The 13,529-nt window shown below is 41.3% G+C and overlaps 1 protein-coding gene across 7 annotated transcripts in view; it reads left to right on the top strand.

The window, feature by feature from the left end:
- The first annotated feature begins 11,511 nt into the window (after positions 1–11,511).
- The window catches only part of Ppfibp1 (PPFIA binding protein 1), a 145,263-nt gene continuing 143,245 nt past the window's right edge, over positions 11,512–13,529 (top strand). For 4 of the 7 annotated variants that reach the window (XM_074083048.1, XM_020184268.2, XM_074083046.1 and 1 more), the window contains exon 1: positions 11,513–11,665. The gene's annotated coding sequence lies outside the window, so the exon portion shown is untranslated. Of the gene's footprint in view, positions 11,666–13,529 lie in introns of all 7 variants that reach the window. The other 3 variants (XM_074083042.1, XM_074083043.1, XM_074083044.1) reach the window with 3 other exon arrangements.

Genomic DNA, 13,529 nt, shown 5'->3' with positions numbered 1-13,529 from the left:
TTTTTGATAATCCTCACGTAAATTCCCATTACTAAATGTAGATGATCTACTTATAAAACCAGAAAGGAAGTTTTGAGTTGAAGTAGCTCAAATAAAGCTAAAACTCTTGTAATAACCATATAATATGAGTGATGAGGTATGGTATAAAAAAAAAAAACCTCATGATTGCTTTAAGAATAAATTTTCTACTAACTTCTAAGATTGATTTTATTAGGATTTTGACAAAGATAGAATAATTTTCCCTGGGACTGGATATACTTGAAGTGGAAATGACACTCTTTTCACATCTTATTGTTTCCAATTTGTCAGCAACTTACACTGGAAAACTGGAAGTCACAATATTCTGTTCTACTGAGTGAGGGAAACATTTAGTAAAGTACTGTAATGCTAACATGGTATGACTGTGTACATGTGGTGACTCAGTTAACTGCTTTTGGTTGGTTTGGTTGGGTTTTATTTCAGATCTTTTAATGCCATATCCAGTTGAACCCACTACTATGCTCTAAATCATTTGCTAAAAATGTCTGACTCATTGTACAAATATGGTTTAGGTTTGGGACTGAGAAAGAAAATAAGTGTTCCCAAAATCTCCATTTGTCTTGGTTTCTGAGTGAAGACAGTTATGCTATAGTGATAAGAACATAGACTCAAAGTTGGGTTAAAATCGTGATCTCCCACCAACTACGTGTTTGGTAGGGTTGTCTAATTGCTCCCCAAGAAGGCATTCCATGGGCAGTTCCTAACTGCCTAGAGTGTTGACTGCAGAGAATTGATGGCCAAGATCCTGCCTTGGACTTGCTCTTGGTCGAAAAGAACCGCCTCATCTACTTCTCCAAGGATGAACTGCAGCCAATGTCTAATCCAGGACACATTTGTTTTTCCCAGCCCCAGAGCTCTCCATGGGCTCAGCTGAAGCTTCCCATGCAACTGTGTCACACTTTAACTTCTCCACCTGCCTAGACCTATTCGAAGGTTCCATCCTGAGAGCATCCTCCAACAAACCTCCATGCAAGTCTGCATCTCAGTCTGTTTCCCAGGGAACCTGACCTAAGACATCTGAACACCAGCTATGACAAAGAAGTAAGTTACCATCATCTGCCTTTGGGATGAGACTCAAGGGAGGAGTGGGGAAGTTTTACAGTAGAAAAAAGGGAAGGTGTCAATTATGCCCTGACTGGAGGCTCCTGGTGTGAGGAAGATGTAAGTGGGCTAATTAGAAGCAGGGCACCTATATTATTGCTTAGGGGTGCATATTTGGTTTTCTCAGGTTGATCCTAAATTGGAAGCTGGAACAAAAATTAAGGAGTCTATCAGTTATTAATCATACCTGTGTTAGACATATATAAACTGAGAGAAATAAAACTTACCTCATGAGATAGTTGATTTTTTTTTAACAGTACTGGGGCTTGAACTCAGGGCCTTCACCTTGAGCCACTCTACCAGCCCTATTTTGTGAAGGGTTTTTCAAGATGGGGGGTCTCTCAAACTATTTGCCTGGGCTGGCTTCAAACCACAATCCTCCTGTCCCTCCCTTCCTTGACTTTCAGTACTGTAACATTTCCAGGTCTTTGGTCCACACTTTGGATCTATCCTCATTAAAACACTATCCATGTTCAAATTGGAAGTGAGTTTACTGTCTGATCATTTAAATGAGTTGCCTTCATCCCTGGCTATCTGAGCAAACTCACTTTTTACTGTGCTCAACTTGGAGTCAGCTAAGAATGAGATAAAGAACTAGACTACAGTATGTTGGATTCAGTCCACAGAGGTGCCTTTATATGTCTCATGAGTACAACAGTAATGATGGTTTTTTCTTGTTGTTGTTTTTTTCCTGGCTTGAAGCAAAGTCAACTATGCTATTTTGAAATCTACCAAAGGCAGACAGCCCAAGAACCTATAATTGTAGAGGGACTGTCTTTTCTGGCAGCCATGTCTGTGTGTGTAGGTTGTAAAAGGCAGGATGGGCCCAGCAATAGATTCAGTGCTAGGCAAGCTGAGATGAAGACTCAGTGTTATCATCACAACTAATATATTTGCTGTATTGTCTTTTTGTTCATGATAGCAAAAGCTGACCTTTCTGTGCCTTTTCCAACTAATGATAAGAGCTGCTCTTAACATGCTTACATTCACATTTCAAGAAAACAAATGGAGCATGCAAGTCTTAGTGACTCTTCCACTTACTGGCTGTGGGACTCTAAGTGGGCAGAATTGTATCTTCTCCAGATGCACATGTGGAAGTTCTAATCCCCAATATCTCACAATGTCACTGCATTTGAAGATGGGCTTTAAAGGGGTGAGTAAGTTAAAACAAGGCCATTACAGAGGGTCCTAATCCTGAAGATTATGTGAACACACGTAGAGAGGACAGCCATTTACTTACAAGCTGAGAAGTGAGGTGTCAGAGTGACTAACCCTGTTGGTACCTTGACCTTGAACTTCCAGTCTTCAGAACTGTGACAAAATAAACTTCTGTTGTTTAAGCCACTCAGTACGAGTTTGTTATGGCATACCCGAGGAAACTGATTCAGGCACATTGGGAAAGTTGCTTAACCCTTCTAAGACAGTTCACGGGCTCAGAGGCCCCGGGTTTAAAAATTGCTGAGAATTTCAAGGTGGCCATAGCAGAGCATTAAATCAAGTGTGCAGGCCCTTCTAAACTGTGGGGTCCTGTCTGGTGCACACTTCACTTACCCGTGAAGCTGGTTCCACTTCTGGTCCTCAGTTTTATCATCAGGAAAGTGGTAGTAATAATTGTACTGACCTTTCGGATGGTTGGGAAGATTAAATCAGATTCTAGGATAAGCTCTGAGAACATGAAAGGGTGGCTAAGCGGGGTGTTCAAAGTTTCACATTAATTATCTTGCCTGAGTTGAGCTCCAGGATCACAAGAAAGAATGGTATGTTTTCCTTTTGACAGTGGGATGGGAGAGTGTATGTGATGGGGCAGGGTGGGAGAGCACTGTCATTTCAGAATTTAGAGATTCTGCTGGGGTGAACATGCAGACTGTTTGATAACTTGCTTATTTACAGTCCAAGAGGCTCTGGTGCAGAGCAAGTGATTTCTTTCTCTTCTTCTCTCTCTCATCTCCTTCCCAGGAAATATGCTCGATTGAAAGTGGCCTTTCTGACAAAAGTGTCATTATTTCCAAACATATGACTCTTTTATTCTATGAATAAATAAGGCTTTGGGAGGAAAATACATGAACACACCCTGATGTCTAAAATAGGACTGAACAAATAAAGTTGATCCTTACAAGATTAACCCTAATGAGGAGACAAAGAAGTCAGGGCATTTGGAAAGGGGGCAATTATTTCCTTTGGCATATTTATTACCTTCTAAAATAATTCAAAAGTCAGTGGGTTGAACATACTTAAATAAAATGCCAATGTAATACTTTTTCAAACAAGAATATTACATGGCAGTAATTTTTAGCGGAAGACATAAAGATTTAACTAAGTCTTCATTGCTGCTATTTCAGCAGATTCCATGGCATAGTGAATAGAACAAACCTTAGTGGTTCTTTGCAATTTATTTGCAAGTCAGCCTCTCCTAAGGTGGGCTGACTCTGTGGTCCAGCTCTTTTTCTTCTTAACATGATGATGACATGATGATGGTGATGGAATCACTTATGTCCTTTGATCAGAAATCTCAGCACTTTACAAATGAATTTACATAAAAGCAGCATTTTTCTTTGTACCACTGGTCAATTTCACAAATGTTCTCAATATAAGCAAAAAGAGATTGATAGAGGGATTTTTTTTTTTGTGAAACAAGATGTTAGTAAGAAAGGTTTGGGAGTGTGGCTCAAGTGGTAGAGCACCTGCCTAGCAAGCTTGAGGCCCTGAGTTCAAACTCCAAACCCCAGTACCATCAAACAAAATAATAATAATAATAGTAAGATATGCCCTGACTTTGTTCTCATTATAATTAGAATAAATCTAAACTCCTTCAAGACCCTAAATGATTTGGCTGGCTGCTGATGTGAGAAGTTGTAGAAAGATAAAACAACCTTCAAGCTCCTTTTCTTTTGGTCTTTATTCCTTGCCTCTATAATCACAGCCTCTTCATTCTATTTGCTTATGGAAGGAATGAGGTAGAACAGGGCCATGTAATTAACATAATGATGTTTAACTAATATGCAATGATAATTACACGTTATAAACTAATACATTCTAAATTCTCGCACTGTATGGCAAAAATATATACCACCAAGACAAAGGCTGATGCAAAGTAATATCACAAAGAAGTGTGATTTAAAGATAAACACCATTATAATCACCAGATCATATCCTAAGAACTTTCACTTTGTTTCAGAATAAAAACACTTCACTCTGCCCAGTCCATTTCTTTCAGGGAAGGTAAAATGCTCCCACATTTATTATCTCATTTAAAGTCATTAGTTAATCTCTTTCAACTGGCAAGCATTAAAGGGTTTTCAGATCATCTCAAGTGCTAGAGAATTAGCGTGAGACAAACTAAGGAATGACGGAAATGTAGGAAACCATCAAGCTTCATGGGAACTGGAACATGGTTCAGGATTCAACAGTCTACTAATCTATCATTCTTGTAACTCAGCTTCTCTTTCAGCACACACTCTGATGCCAAACTAGGTTGAATTATGTTACTTCTTAGCTATGTGACCTCTGGCAAGTTACTTAAACTCTCTGTAGGTTACTTTCCTCATCTGCAAAATGAGACAGACCTCATAGGGTTAATGTTAATACATTTAAAATAGTATCAAGCACACAAAAATTAAAAGGTATTTGCTTTTTATCATTTTCATTTTTATTATTGTTCTTGTATTGTCGATTACCCGGCAGCTGCTTTCTGCCACCTCGTCTTGTCTACTGTCCACGACTGCTAACTGCTTTCTTTGCTATGTGTAACTCTCAGCATCGTTCCCTTTTGGCTTTGTATTTCACTTCAATGGCTGACTACTTTCTCTTGATCTCATTTTCTACACCTCACGTTTCCATTTACTCATGCTTCCATTTATTGCTTTCATTCTGTGTGCCTCTGTGCTTCTGTTCTACTCTATTGTGTGGTTTTCTGTGTCTCACATTCAATATCTTGAAAAAAGATTTGATTGGGTTAATTAGTGACTGTTCAGTATGGACCTCTGCCAAGAGTTCCTATACTTATTCGCAGTGTTGACAAATTTACACTTCACTGTCTTTGAGTCAGATGAAACTCGATGATTCAATTAGTACTAGCAAAGGTGGCAAGGTAGTAGCATGTTAACTGAGAAATCTTGTGTAGAAAACCACTTCAGACTCTGTCAAAAGGAGGTCATTGGGTAGCAGCATCCAACATCTCATGAGTATGCTTCAGTATATGCTTCCTTTCTCATTGTTGCTGTTATTATTATTATTATTATTTGGTGGGACTGGGGTTTGAACTCAGGGCATTTTGCTTGCAAAACAGATGCTCTACTTCTTGAGCCATATCTCCAACCCATTTTGATCTGGTTATTTTGAAGATGGGGTCTTGCAAACTATTTGCCTGGGGTGACCTCTAACCTTGATCCTCCCAATCTCAGCCTCATAGGCAGCTAGGATTACAGGCATGAACCACTGGCACCTGGCTCCTTCCTCAATATTTATAGATGGAGAAACTGAAGCTCAAACAACCAAGTGATGCTTGGTCTTACAGCTCAGAGCACACACTTTATTTAGTTTTACCAAAGAATAGGTGCTATTTATTATAGTTTCTTGTATTGAAAAATGGGTGGTGATTTTTTCCCAAAATGGTATTTTGCAATGTAAAATGACTATTACATCATATCTCATTTAGAATTCAAGCAATGTAGGATCAAAAGGAAATTATCTAAGGTGAAATAAAAGTAAAAGATGAGATATTATTAAAACATTTCAAAGACAGGTGTGGCACTGTCTCTTGGTTTCATTAATATCCTTGTTAGCCTAATAGACCAGAGTACTGATTGCCTACAATTGAGATGCTGCAGAGTTAACATCCTTCATGGGAAAGGTAGTTCTGAAGATAGGATCTGGAGGAGTAAAGGAAAGCAGCAAAAAACCTAATTTTTATAGGACTTGGGAGATAATGCTGAAGAAATTATTTATCAGCAATGTGCTCCAACTTGCCAGGAAAATTCCATCAATGAAATAATTTACTTAAGCCAGTTGTTCTATTCTCATTTTACATCTGCTTTTAGTTAAAACCCACTTCTCTTAGTCCTTTTAAGCAGAAGTTTCTGGATTGACATTAACTTATGCCTGTAATCCTAGCTACTTGGGAGACTGAGATCAGGAGGATCATGGTTTGAGTCAAGCCCGGATAAATAGTTTGAAAGATCCCAAAGCAAAATAAACTGGAGGTGTGGCTCAAGAGGTAGAACACTTGCTTTTTAAGCCCAAGGTCCTGAGTTCAAACCCTAGATCCAACCAAAAAAAAAAAAAAAAACAGTAAGTTCTAGTTAAGTAGAAGAATTCTAGTTAAAGACGAGGAGATACTAAAGAGTTAGTAAATTAATGATTGTCCAGGTGAGAAGATGATGGAATAGAAAAGAGTTGATCAGTCTGAGGCTTGGGAATCATATATGACACTGGTCCAGGGAATGGGTGCACCACAGTGTCAAATGGATAAATTTTGATTAGTAGTGAACCATGAGATATTATTTGCAACATGAGCCTTACTTACTATTGTCACAGGTGATAAATCAAAGGGGAAAGTTACTGGATATGAGTAATGTTTTGTTGCTGGTTGAAAATGTTCCTGAGACCTCTAAAGAGGCTTTGCGCAGTTCCTGTTTGGAGGAAGGATGGCAGTGACTTATAACCCCTGGCAAAACCTAAAAGTTTGGGGAAAAGTTTAACGTGCTTGGGATGACTGCTATGCAGATGATATGCACAGAATGGAAAGTAGAAATTGCTCCTTTCTATTGACCTAAGCACACAGATTTCAAGATTGTGTGTGTGTGGTGCTGGGAATTGAACCCAGGGCCTCAAGCATGCTAGGCAAGTACTCTACCACTGAGCCACATCTCCACCCTGCTTCTTTGTATTGAAAAGGTGGCACTCTGGCTTGGTAGCCCATCTCAGAATATAGGATCTAACTTTTTTTTTTCAGAGAGAGAGTCTTGTTATGTTGTCCTGGCAGGCCTTGAACCCCTGGGCTCAAGCAATCGGCCTGCTACAGCCTTTTGTATAGCTGAGACTACAGGTGCATGCCACTGCATACAGGTACCTAACATACTTTTTAGAAAATTTAATTAACTAAACTTGTAATGGGATTAGTTGTTTAAGGAAATTCAATTTGTTTAATTTAGTCATTAACTGAACGTTAATCAAAAACCACAGAAAGCAATCATTGCTATTTTTAGTTAAAAAGATTTCTCAACTAATGGATGAATAAAACGGGTAAAGTGAATGTAACTAGGTTTTTGGATTTATCTGCGGGTAACTAGAGAATAACCTTTAGCTATAAGGAAAGAATGATTAAAATAAGACTCCCCCCTTGGAACATGGTGCTGTATTTCTGAATTCATAAATTCATAAATGATGTTATTGGTGATAGCTGAATAGTGGCTTAGTATTCAGAGAAAAGATATGAAAACGGTGTCTGGTTCATCACTAATGCTGTGCTTACAATCAGATAGAATTTCCTTTAGAAGGAATTCTAAAACCAAGCTTGTTTCATTTGGATTTGGTTCTCGATTTATATCATGTGTTTAACCCACTCTGTGTTTGCAATGCAGTTGGAATGAGAACAACTGGAGGCTCAAAAATCCTTTGTGATCAGTCTGGTCAAATTATTGTTGAACTTCGAAAGGCCTAGCCCATAGTAGATTTGGAGTATAAAGCAAAAGACAGCATCCACTTATTCAGTGAATTTTTATTGACTGTCTATAGAACAAAACGTGGTTTTAGAATCCATAAAATATGTAATGAAAAAATTTAACATTTTGTCCTTAAGAACTATAGAGAAGTTACAATCAGTGAAGGATATAAGCCTCCTACAAAAATAATAGTTCAATTACTGAGTGTTATGAGAAAAAGGAAAATATGCTTGCTCATGACCTACTATGTGTCAGGCCATTGCCTATGACATCTCATTAGATCTTTGCAAAGCCCTGGGAGGTGGATTTTAGTAAGAACTGGCAAAAATTATTCACATCTGATGAGAGGATTAAATGAGACACAAGGCCTTTGGCGGGGAAAGTCAGAAAAGCAGGATATGGATGGATTGGAGAAAGATCTTCTATGGTGGCTGCTTTCCTAGCTGTGTACTTCTTGCCAGGTAAATTCAAGCATGGGCTACAGACAGGCTCCTGTTGGGAATCCTATAGAAGAGGTTTTTGCAGCCAACAGGTAGTTGGCATCAGGCAACTTTTAGGGTTCCTATGGAGTTCTACTTTTCTTATTCTTTGCAAGTTTTCTTCTGCTTTCACCATGCTTTCCCCCAACACCCCAGTAGTGATCATATCTGGTGGTTTATAGGTACTGAAAGTAAGGCATATCGTTGCAAAAACTAGGCAGAAAATAGTTATCTAGACCTACAGAGCTAGTGTGGGACCCATAGGCAGCATTTCCATTAAGCCAGCTAGGGTCCAGGGTAGTGGGTGAGCTCTGGATTCCTGCCCATCAGCCATCCTGTTTTGCTTCTGCCACAGTGTCCTGATTCTTTGGAGTTTCCCCAACACACCTGGAGGCCAGTGGTTTTGTCAATGTGTTTATTTAAGTGTTCGACTCTCCTTTAGAAATTTATTACAGTGAAGTCTACATGTAGAACAGTTAAGACCTGTAAGAGGAGGGAAGGAGGCTGAAATCTCTCCCATTGGTGATTTCCCCACCCACTCTGTGTAAGTCCTGGTTTGAACACTACTGCTTCAGACCTCATCTGTGTTCAGCTTTTCTCTTGAATCTTTTGTTTTCTGGACTCTGATGGCAGCTGTTATCATTCCAGCTGCTGAGGGGATGGGCGGCAACTTCCTGTTATTCTATCCCGCCATCCCTATGGGGGTGGGGGCGGGCATTCCCTCCCCCATCTCTTGCAGGCTGGCTGTAGTTTCAGAAGAAAGTGAGTCTGAAAGCAGCCATCCTATTTCTAGGGCTGGAGGAGTGGCTGGTAGCTATCCAGCCACTGTGTGAAAGGCATTTGAGGAGCAAGGCAGGCAACAGGCACTGACAGATGAGTATGTGCCTGGATGAGAAAGGAAGGATGAGTGGCAAAGTGAGAGATTGGGTGGTGGTTCCAGAAGATACCTGAGGGAGTTAAAGTTTGTTGAATGATGGTGGGTGAATAAGTAGGGAAGGGAAGGGCTCTAGCCTAAGGGTTGGGCGCAGGGAGGGAGAGGAGAGCAGAAGGGGGTGGGGAGAGAGAGAGATAGCAAGAAGAGATAGTTGATATTTTTGGCTAGAGATTGTAAGTTCATTTAAGGGATAGAAGGAAGAAAGAAGCTCTGTATATTTATATTGAACCTTTTCCTTGAATTGGGTGTAAGGAACAAAAAGAGGAATTAAGCACGGGGCTTGCTTTTCAGAAAATAAGAGATGTATTTAATAGGAAGGCAGGAAATGTACTTAACTGGACATATAGAACCTCAGGTTTACACATCTATACAATCTCAATGATCCTGTAGCAACCTTTGAGTTTTGTCTGCTCATTTTAGAGAGGAGATAACTGAAGTTTCAGATGGATGTTTCAGGACTTGTCTGGCGTCACCCAGCAAATGAGCAGTAGAACTGGGCAAAGGACCCCACTCCCTTCTTTCGTTCACTATAGTGCGCAGATAAGTCTTGGCAGAGGACAAAGACTTCAATTATGTGTTGAGAAGATGGGGATTCCAATTACACCAAAAGGTGAGAACCAAGCTGGGATCTGTGAGTAGACCAGTTTGACTACAGCAGAGGCATTCCCAAGTGCCAGTAAGAGATAAAGTGGGAAGCCAGATTAGGGAGAGTTTTAAGAGGTTAGCTGAGAACTGAAGGGAAAGGGGGACCTGATCTAGAGGGGAAGATGTTAATGACAAAAATATTATTATAGAGGACTCATCTGGAAGTGCTGAACTGAGTCAAGGAATACAAGTGAGTTTAGAATACTGAAGGTCAAGACAAGTAATACAATAGTAATACTATAAAGTATCTGTGAGAGGAGTGGCCCCAGCCTGTGGGTGGTTTTTTGTTTTTGTTTTAGCAATATAGTATTTGAAAGCCTGTGGTTTATGGACACTCAATACTTTAGAGAGAAAAAAAATCTTAGACTCAATAGACCTTGGTTTCAATCCATCTTGAGTGATCTGGAGTTATTTACTCACATAGCCTTGCTGAGCCTACTTGTTAAAATCAATTTAACAGTCAATGTTAAATTGAGTGTTGAGAGAATTAAATGGGACCAATGCTGGACTCTGCATCCCTCTTCAATTTTTAACATGTCATCAAAATAAAAACCAACAGAAAATGAATGATTAATTCATTGTACTTCCAGAAAATAATGGATAGAGAATTCGCTGCCTACATCCCATATACATAAAGGTACTTTTCACCATTCATTTCTGCCATGGGTCAGATATGGGGTAAATTGAAAGAGCGTCTCCTGAGACTCTGTTTTCTCAGCCAAGGGGATTATACGTGGTTATCTGTCAAGGGTAAATGTTAGTTAATTCTTAAATTGGTAGCTCAGCCACTGCAATTGGTTACATTCAACAGAAATTATTCTCATGTGGTTTGTTGAACTCAGTTGTGAGGGTTCTCCCTCTTTCCCCCTTTTCAGTTGTGCACTAAAACAGCAATCTTAAGGCCTTAAAAACATAATTCCCTCCCCCCCCCCCACTTTGGAGATTCCATTTTATTTGCCTGGGAAGTTTATGTGGTGTGATTTTTCACTGCTAAAAGCAAAAGCAACCACATGGCTGCTAAAACCGCCAGTTAACAATTCAGAGCTGGCTCTCCTGGTCTAGAATTCCCTTCCCAGTCTCTCCAAGTACATTTGAAGTTGGGAACCCAGCTCTGAGGGAGCACGCCCAGCAGTCCCAGGATGAAAGGCAGGAGGGCGCGAGGGCTGGCGTTTTCCTTTATTTCCATGTCTTTAAGCTAGCCATTTTCTGCACACGCGTCGCGGGGCTCATACTTGCCCGTGACACCCAGGCGATTGTTTTGCCTAAAAGGGGGCTTTAATGCGTTAGTTTCGCTTCTGACGCGGGATATAAAATACGCCAAGAAAAGGTTACAAGTCGACCCTTCAGGTTCTGGCCCATCCCATTATCTGCTTTCCTCATAGACAGCTTGAAAGACAGCATCCCCCCTACCCCACAAGCACCCACTTCCAGTCCAGTCTCGTCAAGCGAAAAATGTATAAAATTAGTTGGCTTTGCTGAGTGACTTTGCGCGGGCCCAATCAGCGGGGCACAGGCGCCTCCGGCCCCGCTCCCGCCAGCCCTCTTTGGCTAGTTCCTGCGGGGGGGCGGGACGAGGCGCGGTGGGAGGAGGAGGAGGTACCTGGGGCCGGGGTGATGTCAGCTCCCAGCGCGGTGTCGCCGGGATTCTTGACTTGGTGTAGGGCGGCCGGGGCGGGGCGGGGCGGGGACTGGACCGGACGGGACGGGATTTTCGCTGAGCGTGCTGGCGGCGGCCCTGTCGCCAGGGCTTTGAAGTCGGAAGGTGAAGCAGAACTTTGGGAACTAGTGCCCGCGGCCTTCCACCCCAGGTAAAGGAGTCCGGCCCCGCTCGCCGACGGGAGCGGCACAGTGCGAGCTGCAGCTCTGCCTGGTTGCTGCTCCTCCTCTTCCCCGAGTCGATTTCCTTTCCCAGCTCACTCCGGGTTCCCCAGGGGAACCGGCACTTTTGGGGGTGGAAGTGGGGCGGGATACGGGGGTTCCGAACTACCTTACGTGCGAATTGGACAAAAAGCTCTCGTCTGTGCCGTCCCCCCGCCCTCCAACCCCAACAATACCAGAGAAGTCTTGTCCGAGAAGCCTACGTGGTGGGGTGGGAAGTGGGGAGATTGAAAAGTGCCACAAAATTTTGTGAATCATCGACTTAAGCTCTGAGAGAGAAAGTTTTGTATTTCTTTCAGTTCCGCTCTGGTCTGTTATATATTGTTTAAGTGAAAGAATATCAGTGTTGTTCTTGTTTCTTAACGTGAAATACCTTTTTATGTGGTCCGGCCAGGATGTGAAGCATTCAGTTGGGTGTATTCATGTGAACTTGTTGGAAAACTGGTCTCTTGGGGGCACACTTGTAAAACTCGGCCGTGAACCGCTCTTACATCCCAACCCAGACCCTTGGGTTGGCACCTTTGTGTTGGGGTGGTGGGGGTCGAGTAGGATGACTGCTGACAACTTCAGTTACTGGGGTTGCTTGAGAAGAGCAGGAGGCATCATTTCTAGGGAAGGGAGTTTTAACAGGGAATGTACTAGTGGAAGGCGTGGTATACAACCTCTTAATTATAGAGGCGTGAATATGTGGGACCAAAACAAACCTTGCTTTCAATAAGGACTGGGGAGAGCAATGGAAAGAGAATTTGATTTGAAAGTCTTTAAGTTTCATATGTGGAGAAAATAATTGCCTATTTGAAAGGGAAAAAATTGTTTCAAGAACTTGAAGAATATAATTCTGATGTGTATTTCCTGTTTCAAAACTGTTCTTTTTCCTGTTTGGAGTTTGTGTGTACAGGCCACTAACTGAGTGTGATTGACTTTCTGGGGAAAAAAGTGATCGGGGCTCTGATTTAAACACTGGCTTATCAGTGCTTCAAGGCTTTTTCTTTTAGAGCAGCGGGAAAAAAATCTGGCGAGACTCCTGAGTAAGTTTCCCCTTTTCTTTCACCACAGGTCCTCAGCAGTGAGGATATTCTTGTTGCCAGGTTTGGAGGAAATGAGAGTGTATTGCATTGTGAATTAAAGCTGCATCCCAGGCTTGTGTCCAAAGGGCATTTCCAGGAGATGGGGAAAGAAAGACATTACATCTAGTAAACCCAGCTGAGGAAGTGTAGGATGGGGAGCCCTTTGTAGGTGGGATCTCTATCTTTCTGGCTAGATGACAGATTTCAGAGCTAGGAAGAACAGTGGTGTTTTGGTTTGCTGTTGTTTACAGAACACCTAGGTCTGTATTGTTTTTAGTTCCTGAAAATGTGAAATAGCTCAGGCTTTTAAAAAAGAGAACGTGTGCGTTACTAGAAGGACCAAAACATTTCAATTTTGGTTTATGTTTTGGACTAAGACACAGAAATTACTAATGGTTCTGCAGTAGCAGTGAACAAAACTTTTCAGTTTATGTTCTATGGGAAGTATGTAAAATATACTATGTTTTCCAGTGGGAAAGAGATGTGGAATTCTTGTGGGCTAATGTGAGCTCTTGGTAGCCTGTCTGATAAGACTATTCAGACTGCAGCTTGTAATACCAGAAGATGGAGCTGCCAAAACCCAAGCAGCCAAGCAAAAAGTGTCTTTAGGATATTACCTTGATGTGCCAAATTCAGATCTACACTTTCCAAGAAACTAGAACTAGCTTAGGGACTTGAATATACCAAAGCTCTAAATTTGATCCACAGTTTGAGTAATAACAGTCAT

Source organism: Castor canadensis, chromosome 8 (genome assembly GCF_047511655.1).
Source record: "Castor canadensis chromosome 8, mCasCan1.hap1v2, whole genome shotgun sequence".
In the NCBI taxonomy this organism is placed as follows: domain Eukaryota; kingdom Metazoa; phylum Chordata; class Mammalia; order Rodentia; family Castoridae; genus Castor; species Castor canadensis.
This window is presented reverse-complemented; position numbering and strand designations above follow the sequence as displayed.